Raw genomic sequence first — 11,551 nt, 5'->3', positions numbered from 1 at the left:
TTAAAAAAAGATAACTCAAAGAACATTGAGTTAAAGCCTTGAACCGATCAAATTGCACAAAATTTAAGTAACATTAAAATAACAAACTAGAGGAACTTCGTTGCCTACGAAATTTTAATTCTGAGCATATTATAGCATGTTGAGGTTATACATGAAATTTGGTGGTCATTGGATAAGGATAAGTAGGTAAACCAAGAAATGGTGCATAATGACCATAATGCCCCTAAGGGTGTCTACCAATAGTTCATGACCTAGAGGACCTCCAAATGTTATTAAATTCTGTGGTAGACCTTATTTTGTGATGTTTGAGGGTGTGGTAAAGTTTGAAAACTATTGGAACACGTTAAGTATCAAAACAAGCCTACTTTTGAAAATTCAAGGTCTATGCGTGCTCCAAATTACTTGCTACTTCTTATAAGTCCTATTCTTAAGGACAAGAAGGTATTTTCAAAAGATCAAGTTGATTAGAGAAAGCTTGGAACCTAAAGCAAGTTAGGACCCAAGAAACGCCTAAAAGAAACACCTTAGGACTCAAGACCCTTCTAGAACCCTCTAAAGACAACTCATGCTTGTTATTACAATGTATTCATATGTTTACGAATGCATGTTGCAACTTATGCCTCAAGGTATTATGAACCTCAGAAACTCGCAAGATCTTGAACCAAGAACAATACCATACAAGCTCTACTACTACCAAAGCAAGAAGAATGGTAGGTACCATTCGAGGATAAGGGACCAAGGTCCTAAAAATCAGAAACTCAAGAAAAATCCTAAGACCCCCCACGGTACTACAAGTTTCTTGATTCAGACTACGTTGCTTGGAACGTATGAAGCCTTGAGCGTAGCTATTCAGATTATGCTCTTCGGAGCAATCTTCCAAAATCCGCAGATTACAGTAAACACAACAAATGTTATAAAAAGTCACAATCAACTCACTGTTCATAGCGAATATGGCGAGATGACTTGGGAATCCACCAAATGCCACCTTTGGGCGACTATGCTTTCGATTTTAGACCAAATGGGGTAAAACAAAGTTTTACTGCACCTTCAATGATCTGGATTGTCACATTACTTTGATATCTACAAGAATGATAGAGATAGAGCCAAATGCAACAATACTCTATGTTTGTGGATTGTGGGAGAACAAGGTATATGTATGTTAAACTATAAAGCAAAACGGTATGATATGTTCTGCACATGGCTACCAAAATGAATATAAAAAATCGATATATCCATAAATTGGTTGGTTCGATATGATATTATAATACTCGATATTTTTGGTATCTTATTTGTGTGCGTATGCTTTTTTCTTTCTTGAAAATTTGATATGGTTGTTAGGTTATGGAGCCTGATGCTTATTTATAGCTTGGTCAACGGTTATATCCGGTAGAGCTATATTTGGTAAAGCTATATATAGTAAAACTATATATGGTAAAGCTATATCCGGTAAAGCTATATATTGTAAATAGCTATATATAGTAGATGGCTAAATCTGGTAAAGCTATATATAGTAAACTAAACCATATATATATCTCGTTTGGTAGAGCTTTGAAAATGTACTTTTTCTATTCTCTATACTCTCTCTTGTTGTACATACCTGAAGTCATCAATAAAAAAAAAATATATATCCTTTTAGCCAGAGTTCTCCTTGAAATTTTCTCTATCCCATTCTTTGTGTTCATCTAGATCGAGCGTGTGCGTTGTTGTGTGATCCTATCAACTGGTATCAGAGCTAACGACTGGTATCGATCCTAACAACTGGTATCAGAGCTAGGCGGAAGTCAGAGCTAGGCGAAATTCACCACGATCTGTGAAGAAGGAAAGTTCAAAGATTGGAATTGAGAAGTTCGATGGATCCGATTTCGGTTTCTGGAAGATGCAAATTGAAGATTATCTGTACCAGAAAGATCTTCACGAACCTCCGTTGAGGGTGAAGCCGGATACCATGACCATGGGACAGTGGAGGCTCAAGGATCGACAAGCCTTAGGGATGATCCAGTTGACACTATCTAGAAACGTGGCGTTCAACATTATCAAGGAGAAGACAATGTCAGATCTATTGAAGATGCTGTCGAATATGTACGAAAAACTGTCGGCAATGAATAAGATGTATTTCTTGCGTAGATTGTTCAATCTACAGATGTCTGAAGGTGGATGTGTTGCTGATCATATAAATGAATTCAATATCATCATAAGTCAACTGAGTTCAGTGGAAATTAATTTCGAAGATGAAATTAAAGCGTTGATTTTGATGGCATCCTTACCCGAGTCATGGGATACTGTTGTTGCTGCGATCAGCAGCTCCCGAGGATCTGATAAACTGAAGTTTGGTGAAATTCAAGATGTAGTTCTCAGTGAAAGTATTCGCAAACGAGAAAGAGGAGATTCATCAGGCAATGCTCTCAGTGTTGATCGAAGGGGAAGGAGTAAACCGAAGGGCCCAAACAAAGGGTGATCAAAATCAAAGAACCGAGAAAAATCTCCAAATAGACCAAACGTAACGTGTTGGAATTGTGGAGAAAAAGGTCACTTTCGGACAGGTTGTACAAGACCAAAGAGGAAGCAGAATCACAAATCTAGAAATGATGATGATTCTATAAATTCAGCAGAAGACATTGGGGATGCTCTAATCCTCAGCGCGGACAGTTCGATTGAATCCTGGATTTTGGATTCAGGTGCATCTTTTCATTCGTCTCCAAATAAAGAGTTGTTCCGAAATTTCTAGTCAGGAAATTTTGAGAAGGTGTATCTTGTCGACAACAAAGATTTGGAGATTAAAGGAAAAGAAGATGTCTGCATAAAAACTCCGGCAGGAAATCAGTGGACATTAAAGGATGTCAGATATATTCCTGCTCTCAAAAGGAACTTGATCTCTATTGGTCAGTTGGATAGCATAGGTTATGCAACAAAGTTAGGGAAGGGTTCGTGGAAGATTATGAAGGGTGCTACGGTGGTAGCACGTGGCTCAAAATATGGAACCCTATACACCACTACAGGGTGTATGAACATAGCTATTGTTGCTGGGAGTGCTTCAAATTCAAGTCTACGACACAATAGACTTGAACCTATGAGCGCAAAAGGAATGAGGAAGCTAGCTGCGAAAGGAGTTTTAGAAGGTCTGAAATCTGTTGATGTGGGTCATTGTGAGAACTACGTTATGAGCAAGCAGAAATGAGTTAGCTTCACAAGGACCGCTAGAGAATTGAAGAAAGTGCAGTTGGAAATGGAACCAAATGTGGAGCAAGGTTCCAAGACCACGAAACTCCAGAGGGGGTTGCTTCGCTCAAACTCCAGAGGGAGTTGCGTTGGTCGGAAGCGTCGCTGAAACTCTTGCGTCGGTCGGAAGCATCGCTGAAACTCCAAAGGAAGTTGCGTCGGCCGGAAGCGTCGCTGAAACTCCAGAGGGGGTTGCGTTGGCCGGAAGCATCGCTGAAACTCTAGAGGGGGTTGCGTCTCTGAAACTCCAGAGGGGGTTGCGTCGGCCGGAAGCATCGATGAAACTCCTGAGACTCTTACTGAGAAACCAGAGGTGAAGCAAGTGGGAGTTGAGGTTGAGTTGTTGAAAGATTCACATAGTGATGTTGTAGCGGATACTAAAGAAACTCCTGAGACTCATGCTGTTGGCGAGGAACCCGGTCTATCATTCAAAACACAGAAGGCAATACCATTTCACTCGGAGGTTAGTTGAAGATGGTGACGTGTTTGGAGAAGATAGAGGGTGCAAAGAATCCAACAAACATGTTGACAAAATGTGTTGATGTTGGAATATTGAGGTTGTGCAAAACCTCAATTGGTATGGTGCAGTGAAGATGCTCATGGTCGTTTGAGAGTGAAATTCTTGGTTGACTAGATCAGTCTCCAAGTGGGAGAATTGTTAGGTTATGGAGCTTGATGCTTATTTATAGCTTGCTCAACGGCTATATCCAGTAAACCTATATTTGGTAAAGCTATATATGGTAAAGCTATATATAGTAAACTAAACCTTATATATATCTCGTCCGGTAGAGCTTTGAAAATGTACTTTTTCTATTCTCTGTACTCTCTCTTGTTGTACATACCTGAAGTCATAAAAAAAAAATCCTTTTAGCTAGAGTTCTCCTTGCAATTTTCTCTATCTCATTCGTTGTGTTCATCTAGATCGAGCGTGTGCGTTGTTGTGTGATCCTAACAACTGGTATCAAAGCTAACGACTGGTATCGATCCCAACAATGGTGTATTAGTTTTAATGAAATATAAAAACGCCACTAAAATATCAACTTATAAATAGAGTTTTTCAACATTTTTATCCATTCCAAATAAAATTTAAAAAAAAAATTAATGAATAGCCTTTAAAAGCATAAAAACAAAAAACAAAAAAAAGATCTTTAATGGGTATAAAGATTATGCCAAGCATTATAATCTTTCCTTTTAAATGTTTTTTTAAAATAAAAAAAAAATTAATGGATATCATATTATCATTACTTGTGGATTCATAGACTTGTCCGAGCAAAGAATCCAAGCCCTGTATTCTCCACCTTCAAATATCTTAAACAAAGTAAGGGTTTGACCCATTTGTAAAATGGCATCTCTTTCATCATCATTAGGACCTCCAACAACGCTTTCTCTTGTATATTAAAAATAGAGATTGTAATTTCTCAAGTCCACTGCTAGTAGATATTGTCCGCTTTGGCCTGTTATATATCCTCATCAACATCACGGTTTTAAAACGCGTCAATTAGAGAGAGGTTTCCACACCCTTATAAATAATGATTCGTTTCCCTCTCCAACCGATATGGGATATCGCAATCTACCTCCCTTAGGGACCTAGGATCCTCATTGGCACACTGCTTAGTGTCCAACTCTGATACCATTTGTAACGTTCCAAGCCCACCCTTAGTAGATATTGTCCATTCTGGCCCATTACATATCATCTTCAACCTCACGGTTTTAAAATGTGTCTATCAAGGAGAGATTACAACACCATTGTAAAGAATATTTTGTTCCCCTCTTTAACTGATGTGGGATTGAACAAAGATGGAGATCTTTTTAAAGACTAAAATAGGAGTTCCATAACAAAATAGCTCCTTTCAAAAACTATACAAAGAACACTTTATTGAATCCTAAAACAAATGCAAAATCTAAGCAATAGTTGGGTAACATAACCATTACCTCATATACTACAAACTCTAAAAATACTCTACAGGTTCTTTCCTATTATCGATGTTGCTCCATTCCCTGTTTGATGTTAACTTCTTGACAGTAATGGCCTGTCAAGAATGCGTCAAGAATGCATCACTGCCTTGTATACAGTCCCACCATAAGCACATATCTCGTGAAAAGTATTCGTGGCCTCAATTAGATCTTGGAAAGAAAATCTTTCCTTAGGTGGAAAATAGACATCCGAATCCATAGATTTTCTTTCCTTGTTTTGAACCATTTCGGATGGATGTCTCATGCAATATAAGATGATCATATCTAGAACGATAGAAACTCCACCTACCTCAAAAGATGGACCCGATGACCTCCATTGCAGTTGTCAAGAGGTCCACCACATAGCCCCTCTTTGTCAATGAAGCTACTAGTGGGCATGTTCTGAAACAAAGTTATTGAAGGAATCGGATGTCTCACGTTATGCTATATTGCTATGTCGTAACAAAATTAGTAAATTTTGTACTTACAATAGAATGACTATATTGGTTCGATTGTTTCTTACATATTAACTAGCATTTTGTTTGTCAAGAAAAGCATATTGGTTCGATTAAACTGAAACAAAAGCTCAGACAAAATTTGTGAAAAATCAAATGATTAACTACTAAATTGATGTAATATATATAATATTACCATTATTAATACAAAAATATATTTATGGATATAATAAAAAAATAAAAAAAAGATGTTAAAGTAATATTCTTATCCATTTATCTCAAATTCCATTTTATTTTACTTTTTTTTTTCTTTTTTACTTCGAATTTATAAAATTTAGTTGAAAAAGTAATTTATGAAAAAAACAATACTATGTGAATAAGTGTGACTTTTGAGTAAAATAAAGGTAAATGAATCACCTAAGATCACATCCTTATAAGAGCGACCGTGAGGATAAGATGACTAAGAAATGTTTAAAAGACTTGAAAGTCTGTAACGACCCTAAATTTCCATATACTCAGAGTCGATAGTAATGTCTCATGCTCATCTATAATGCAGAAATAAAACTCTTACATGAACATAATTTATAACGTAAACTTCAAAAACACTTTTAAAACAACTTCTTCTCTGGAAAACACAGCCATGATCTTGCGTGTTTAAATATGAATTACTGAAATTTAGAGAAAACAAAAACAAATACAAAATAATTTAAAACAATGAAATGCAAAACAACCTATTCTAACTTAAGACTATAAATTTAAATATGAATCTACCCTATGCACGTGCCATAGTCTCTGCTCACGATGGCGCCGTCCTCCATACAAGTGCGCCTTGCCTTTACCTGAAAAATGATGTGGCACACGGCCTGAGTATTTCAAAGAATACTCTGTAAGTGGCCCCACTATAGGGGCCATGCAATCATGATTTAGGGACCTATCTCTAATCATCTTAGGGGTGGCCTCCAATCTCGGACAAATTGGATGTGTAGTACTTCCCTACACACGACTCACACGTGTGAGTATGAATCCCCAGGGCGCTCGCACACCCCCTGGACCCTCTGGTCAAGCTAATCTGTAGCGACGTCCAGAGGTCAGCGGAACCCCATAGTGTCATGCACCCCATGAACACCCTCATTTGTGTGCATTCGCACCTGTGCGCATTTGCGCTCATCATACGGTGCGCGTCCGCACTCATCATCTCTAGGGGAAGTAGCCCTATGTTTATGAACATACAATATGCATGAGGTCCCTCTAAATCCATCATAATGTCTCTTCTGACACAACCCTCTAGTCTCATCTCTTTGTTACTCTAGGTAACACATACTCGTGAATATTTATATTAATATCACTTACACTCTCTTAGGGTTGTGTCCTATGTCGATCTAACGACATGATGCAATATGGCACTCATCATCATATAGCATGCTCAATATGGAAAACATCATCATATTAAGGTAAACGTCACGCAATCATCATACTCATCATATTGCCACAAAATGCATCAAACATATCAAGTACGACATTCATCAAAATATATATATACTAAGCACATCATCAAGTATCGTAACTCACACATCATCATAACTATACATCATCATAACTCATATACCGCATCGTACGACATAGTTCATACATCATCGTAACTCATGCAATTTTTAGCCTATCCTATAGTAAGACTACTTACCTGGTTGGCCTTAGCCGAAGTATTCCCTAATTTATTTAACGTAAGCTCCCGTTCCTCCAGAACTACACAAAATGTTGCCAAAGTTTGTTTCCTATGCATCGTTCGTCACCTTTTGTTAGTATTTCACATTTTAATTAATAATCCAACTAACCGTGTGAAATACGACTCTAAACAGTCTCAATAAAAATCGAATTCCATGTTTTCATTGTTTCCAAATTATATAGGATAAGAAAACTTAAAACTTAAATTAATAATATGTCAATATTATTAATATTTCAAGTGGCTTGTATAATTCAACATTTAATGCTATATCCTATAGATACAAATATAATAATTTCTCATATTTTCCATTTTTCTTCCCTCACTCATTTCTCTTCTATGTTATATTTTAATTCTATTTACACAGTACTTGCAATTTTCAACTCGTTCTAATTTTCTTTTTTTTCCTAATATCTTCTCTCTCTCTTTTTTTTGCACTCTAATTCTTTTGAGCGGTTCAATTCTACCTCCAATTATTTTAAGCAATTTAAATCTAATTATTTTAATCACTTTCTCGAACGAGTTTAATTCTATAATTCTTTTAAGCGGTTTATTCCAAGGGTTTAATTTTACTCCTATATCTAAATAGTTTAATTCTGTTTATCAGTTTAATTCTATTCCCACATTTTCTTTGGCTTTACTATTCCCGAATCTTAGTTTTTTTTTATTTGACTATGTTTTCCAGATCTTCCTTTTCATCCTATTTGCCAAATCTTCGTTCTTCTTCCCACATTTTCTTTGGCTTTACTATTCCCGAATCTTAGTTTTTTTTTATTTGACTATGTTTTCCAGATCTTCCTTTTCATCCTGTTTGCCAAATCTTCGTTCTTCTTTTTTTTTATTTCAATATGCTTTCCAGATCTTCCTTTTCATCCTGTTTGCCAAATCTTCGTTCTTCTTTTTTTTTTATTTCAATATGCTTTCCAAATCTTCCTTTTCTCTATTTTTCCTTATTTAGATTCACACGATTACATTCATTCTCGGTTTGACCATTTGACAAACACGTCGAATGGATTAACTAAGTTTCAGACCGCAATTTAGTAGGAGGTGCCACAAATATAGTTGGCCACTCTCCAGCCATTATTAAAATTGAGTTATATTTAAATAGGAAATCGGTTCAGAATATTGGATAACCTGAATAAAAGGCTCAGTCAAATGTTTATCATTCTCTCTCTTTCTTATTTTACTCATTTTATTTTTTCTTCATTTGTAACTCAGATCTAAATAATTGCTAATAGGAAAAAGGTAAATCTTGCTAACCTTTTCAAATGACATTTCTCTTCCTCTACCTACCATCTCTCCATTATCTGCCTTCCTTCAGTATCTCTCCTATAACCATCTCTCCATTATATGCATTTTTTTATTGATACTAGATGATGGAGGTATTTTAGGGGATGGCTGGAGAGATAGGAGGTGGTCAGTTTTTTTTTTTTTTTCTGTTCTTTATTTGTTATTTTTATTTTAATACACACATATATATGTATATATATATTAAACTTAACGGGGCATTACAAAGTCACTACCTATATAACGAAAGAGCACCTTCCTTTATGGTAGCTCAATCATAGAACTACATGGTTAAGCATGCTTTACTCGGAGAAATTATATGTTGGGAGACCTTTCAAAAAATTTCCTAGGATGCATGTGAATGAGGACAAAGCATGTTGGAAAAACTACTTTGGTCTATCGAGATAGTTTTCATGCTTAGAAACGAGGAGTAATATCACAATTCCATTCTTCTCACACGAGTCACGACTATCTTGGAAACATAAAATATATTTTAAGCAATTAAAACAATGTTTGACTCCGTATGACACCTGCTCCTATTTGTGTCCATCCTCGACCAGCTTCTTCTTATCAATTGAAAAACAAGAAAAATCTTGAATGAGTATAAAGACTTAGTAAGTAGCCTACTTATAGGCTCTTAATCGTGTCGTTAAGGTGTGCTTGGTACAAATATTCAGTAGGTAGCCTACTTATAGGCTCTAAATCGTGTCCTTAATGTGCACTAGGATATCACACTCTTTCTTGTCATATTCTTGACTGAACAACTTCTGATCTTTAAGTTCAATTCTAGAGTTTAAGTTCTTGTCATGATCTTTCTCAAAAATCTTGATTTTGGGATCTGAGTTCCTAATCTATGTTCTTGCCTAAGGGTCTTAGTTCCAAGGTTCACGAATCTTAATAATGAGAACTTGGATCTTGATCCATGTTCTAATCCTCATCCTTAATTCTTAGTTTTAGTCTATGTCCTTCATCTTGTTCTTGGTTCCTATTCTTATTTCTTATTCTTGTTTGTCATTTTGTTTCCTAAGACACTCCCCCTTGGAATTATAGTACAAGACATGAACTTGATAACCTGTGTCCAAGAATTCATGCGTTCCAAGCGACACAATCTTAGCCTATGTCCAATGCTTCATGCGTTTCAAGTGACGTAGTTTTAGCCTGTATTCATGGCTTCATTCATTCCTTGCAATTTAATCTGAAACCTACACCATAGGCTTATTACATTCCATGTGGTGTAATTTAAAACCTACATCCAAGGGTTCATATGTTCCAAGTGACATTGCCTGGAATTTTGAGAAGGGAATGAACTTTTCATCCACATAGCGGAAGCATTGGGAACAATTTTGATTTTTATTAAGAATTAAAATAAGGTAATAAATAAGAGAGAAAGAATTCTACCTTTGTAGAAACCATAGCTTGCAAAACTTCTTGAAGTATTCCAACCATGAAAAAGTTCTCCACCGTACTTAGGTTTTCATCCAAAAAAAAAAACACAAAACAGTAGTATTCTACCGAGTGTCTTGTATTCTCTTTTCGTTTGGTGTCAATAAAGAGTGCGAGTGTTTCCCATAGCGAGTTGTGTTCAACAATCTTGTATCAAAGCGAGGTCGGTTTAGGTTGTCTGATCTTTTGGAATTCTTAATATGCTTTGTGGTTGAAGCTTTGTCTGATCTTCCATATCAGAAACGATTTCTTGAGATTTTTGGTGAGTGAGTTTATTTGTGTCTTGAGTAGTCTTCGACTCTACAAGTATTGTATGTATAGCAAACACGATGAGTATCCGCGAATGCATGAGCACACATTAATTCATGAGGTTCCAATATTTTTCCATTTGAAACATTATTAAATATAACCCCGCTATCATTTTATTCGTATCATACCATTTCTCATATCAGTTATTATATCGTTCATGCTTATATCGGGGTTATATTTCATACTATTTATCGTTTTTCATGTCATTCGTATCATGTTATACATGCAATTCATAAGACGTAACATAAAATTTTCAAGCTTTCAACATAACGTTTCGTAATGCGCAATTCATACAGTAAATACCTTACCAGTCACATAATGCAATCCGAGCATAAATATCACATCACATTATATCTTATATCAATTCATCCAAGACTACATAACGTTCACGTTGTATAACATTTACGTATTAATCATAATGGTCTCAACATACAAATTATGACACATGGGAAACCAAAGGCATGTGCCACCATACAACGTACAATTTCACGACGGTAGGGCCACTTACTTGGTTGACCTAGACCGAAGCTACTACGACTCCTTGATGCCAGGGCTACTTAACACTGCTCTCTGAAATTTAATTCCGCCTAATGTATCCAACAATCATAAATTAGTAGTATTGTAACGACCCGAAATTTTCTACTTAATTTAAGGTCGCTATTGTATATGTACCATAAACATTGAATGCATAAGACTTCATTTAAATTTCATAAAACATAACTTTTATCTTAAAACACAACCATGGCCTTACGTGTTTTGAAAACATCTTTAAAACGATACAACAAAAGACTAAATAAAATAAATAAGCGTTTAAGTTAAAAACATCCTATTCTAGCCTAAGTCTAAGAAAATAAATACCACTATCCTATGCATGTGCCATGATCTCGAGTTGAGATGCCGTCGTCAGCTGTACAGGAATACCTTACCTTAACCTGAAAAATGTAGTAGCACATGGCCTGAGTATTTAAAGAAATACTAAGTAAGTGACAAGGGTTAAATGCAACAATCACATCCAAATGAGATGAAGGGACTTATCTTTCAATCTGTCTTCCTACGGTGTTGTTCTAACGAGTAATTTGGACGTGTACCATATACTCTACACACAGCCCATACGTGCGAGTATGGGCTCACCAGCTAGTTCGCACATCGCTGGGCCACTTTCCTTGTC

The 11,551-nt window shown here is 36.1% G+C and overlaps 1 long non-coding RNA gene across 1 annotated transcript; it reads right to left on the bottom strand.

The window, feature by feature from the left end:
• Positions 1–824: 824 nt before the first annotated feature.
• Positions 825–8,832, bottom strand: LOC111440251. The gene is made up of 3 exons (XR_002709922.1): positions 8,817–8,832; positions 5,075–5,185; positions 825–834 (listed from the first exon to the last, which is right to left on the bottom strand). It is a non-coding gene; the product is annotated as an uncharacterized LOC111440251 (long non-coding RNA).
• Between the last annotated feature and the right edge of the window lie 2,719 nt (positions 8,833–11,551).

The sequence above is a fragment of the Cucurbita moschata genome, unplaced genomic scaffold, assembly GCF_002738365.1.
Source record: "Cucurbita moschata cultivar Rifu unplaced genomic scaffold, Cmos_1.0 Cmo_Scf00162, whole genome shotgun sequence".
NCBI classification, from domain to species: domain Eukaryota; kingdom Viridiplantae; phylum Streptophyta; class Magnoliopsida; order Cucurbitales; family Cucurbitaceae; genus Cucurbita; species Cucurbita moschata.
Note: the sequence above shows the minus strand (reverse complement) of the source record. Positions and strands in the feature narration are given on the sequence as shown.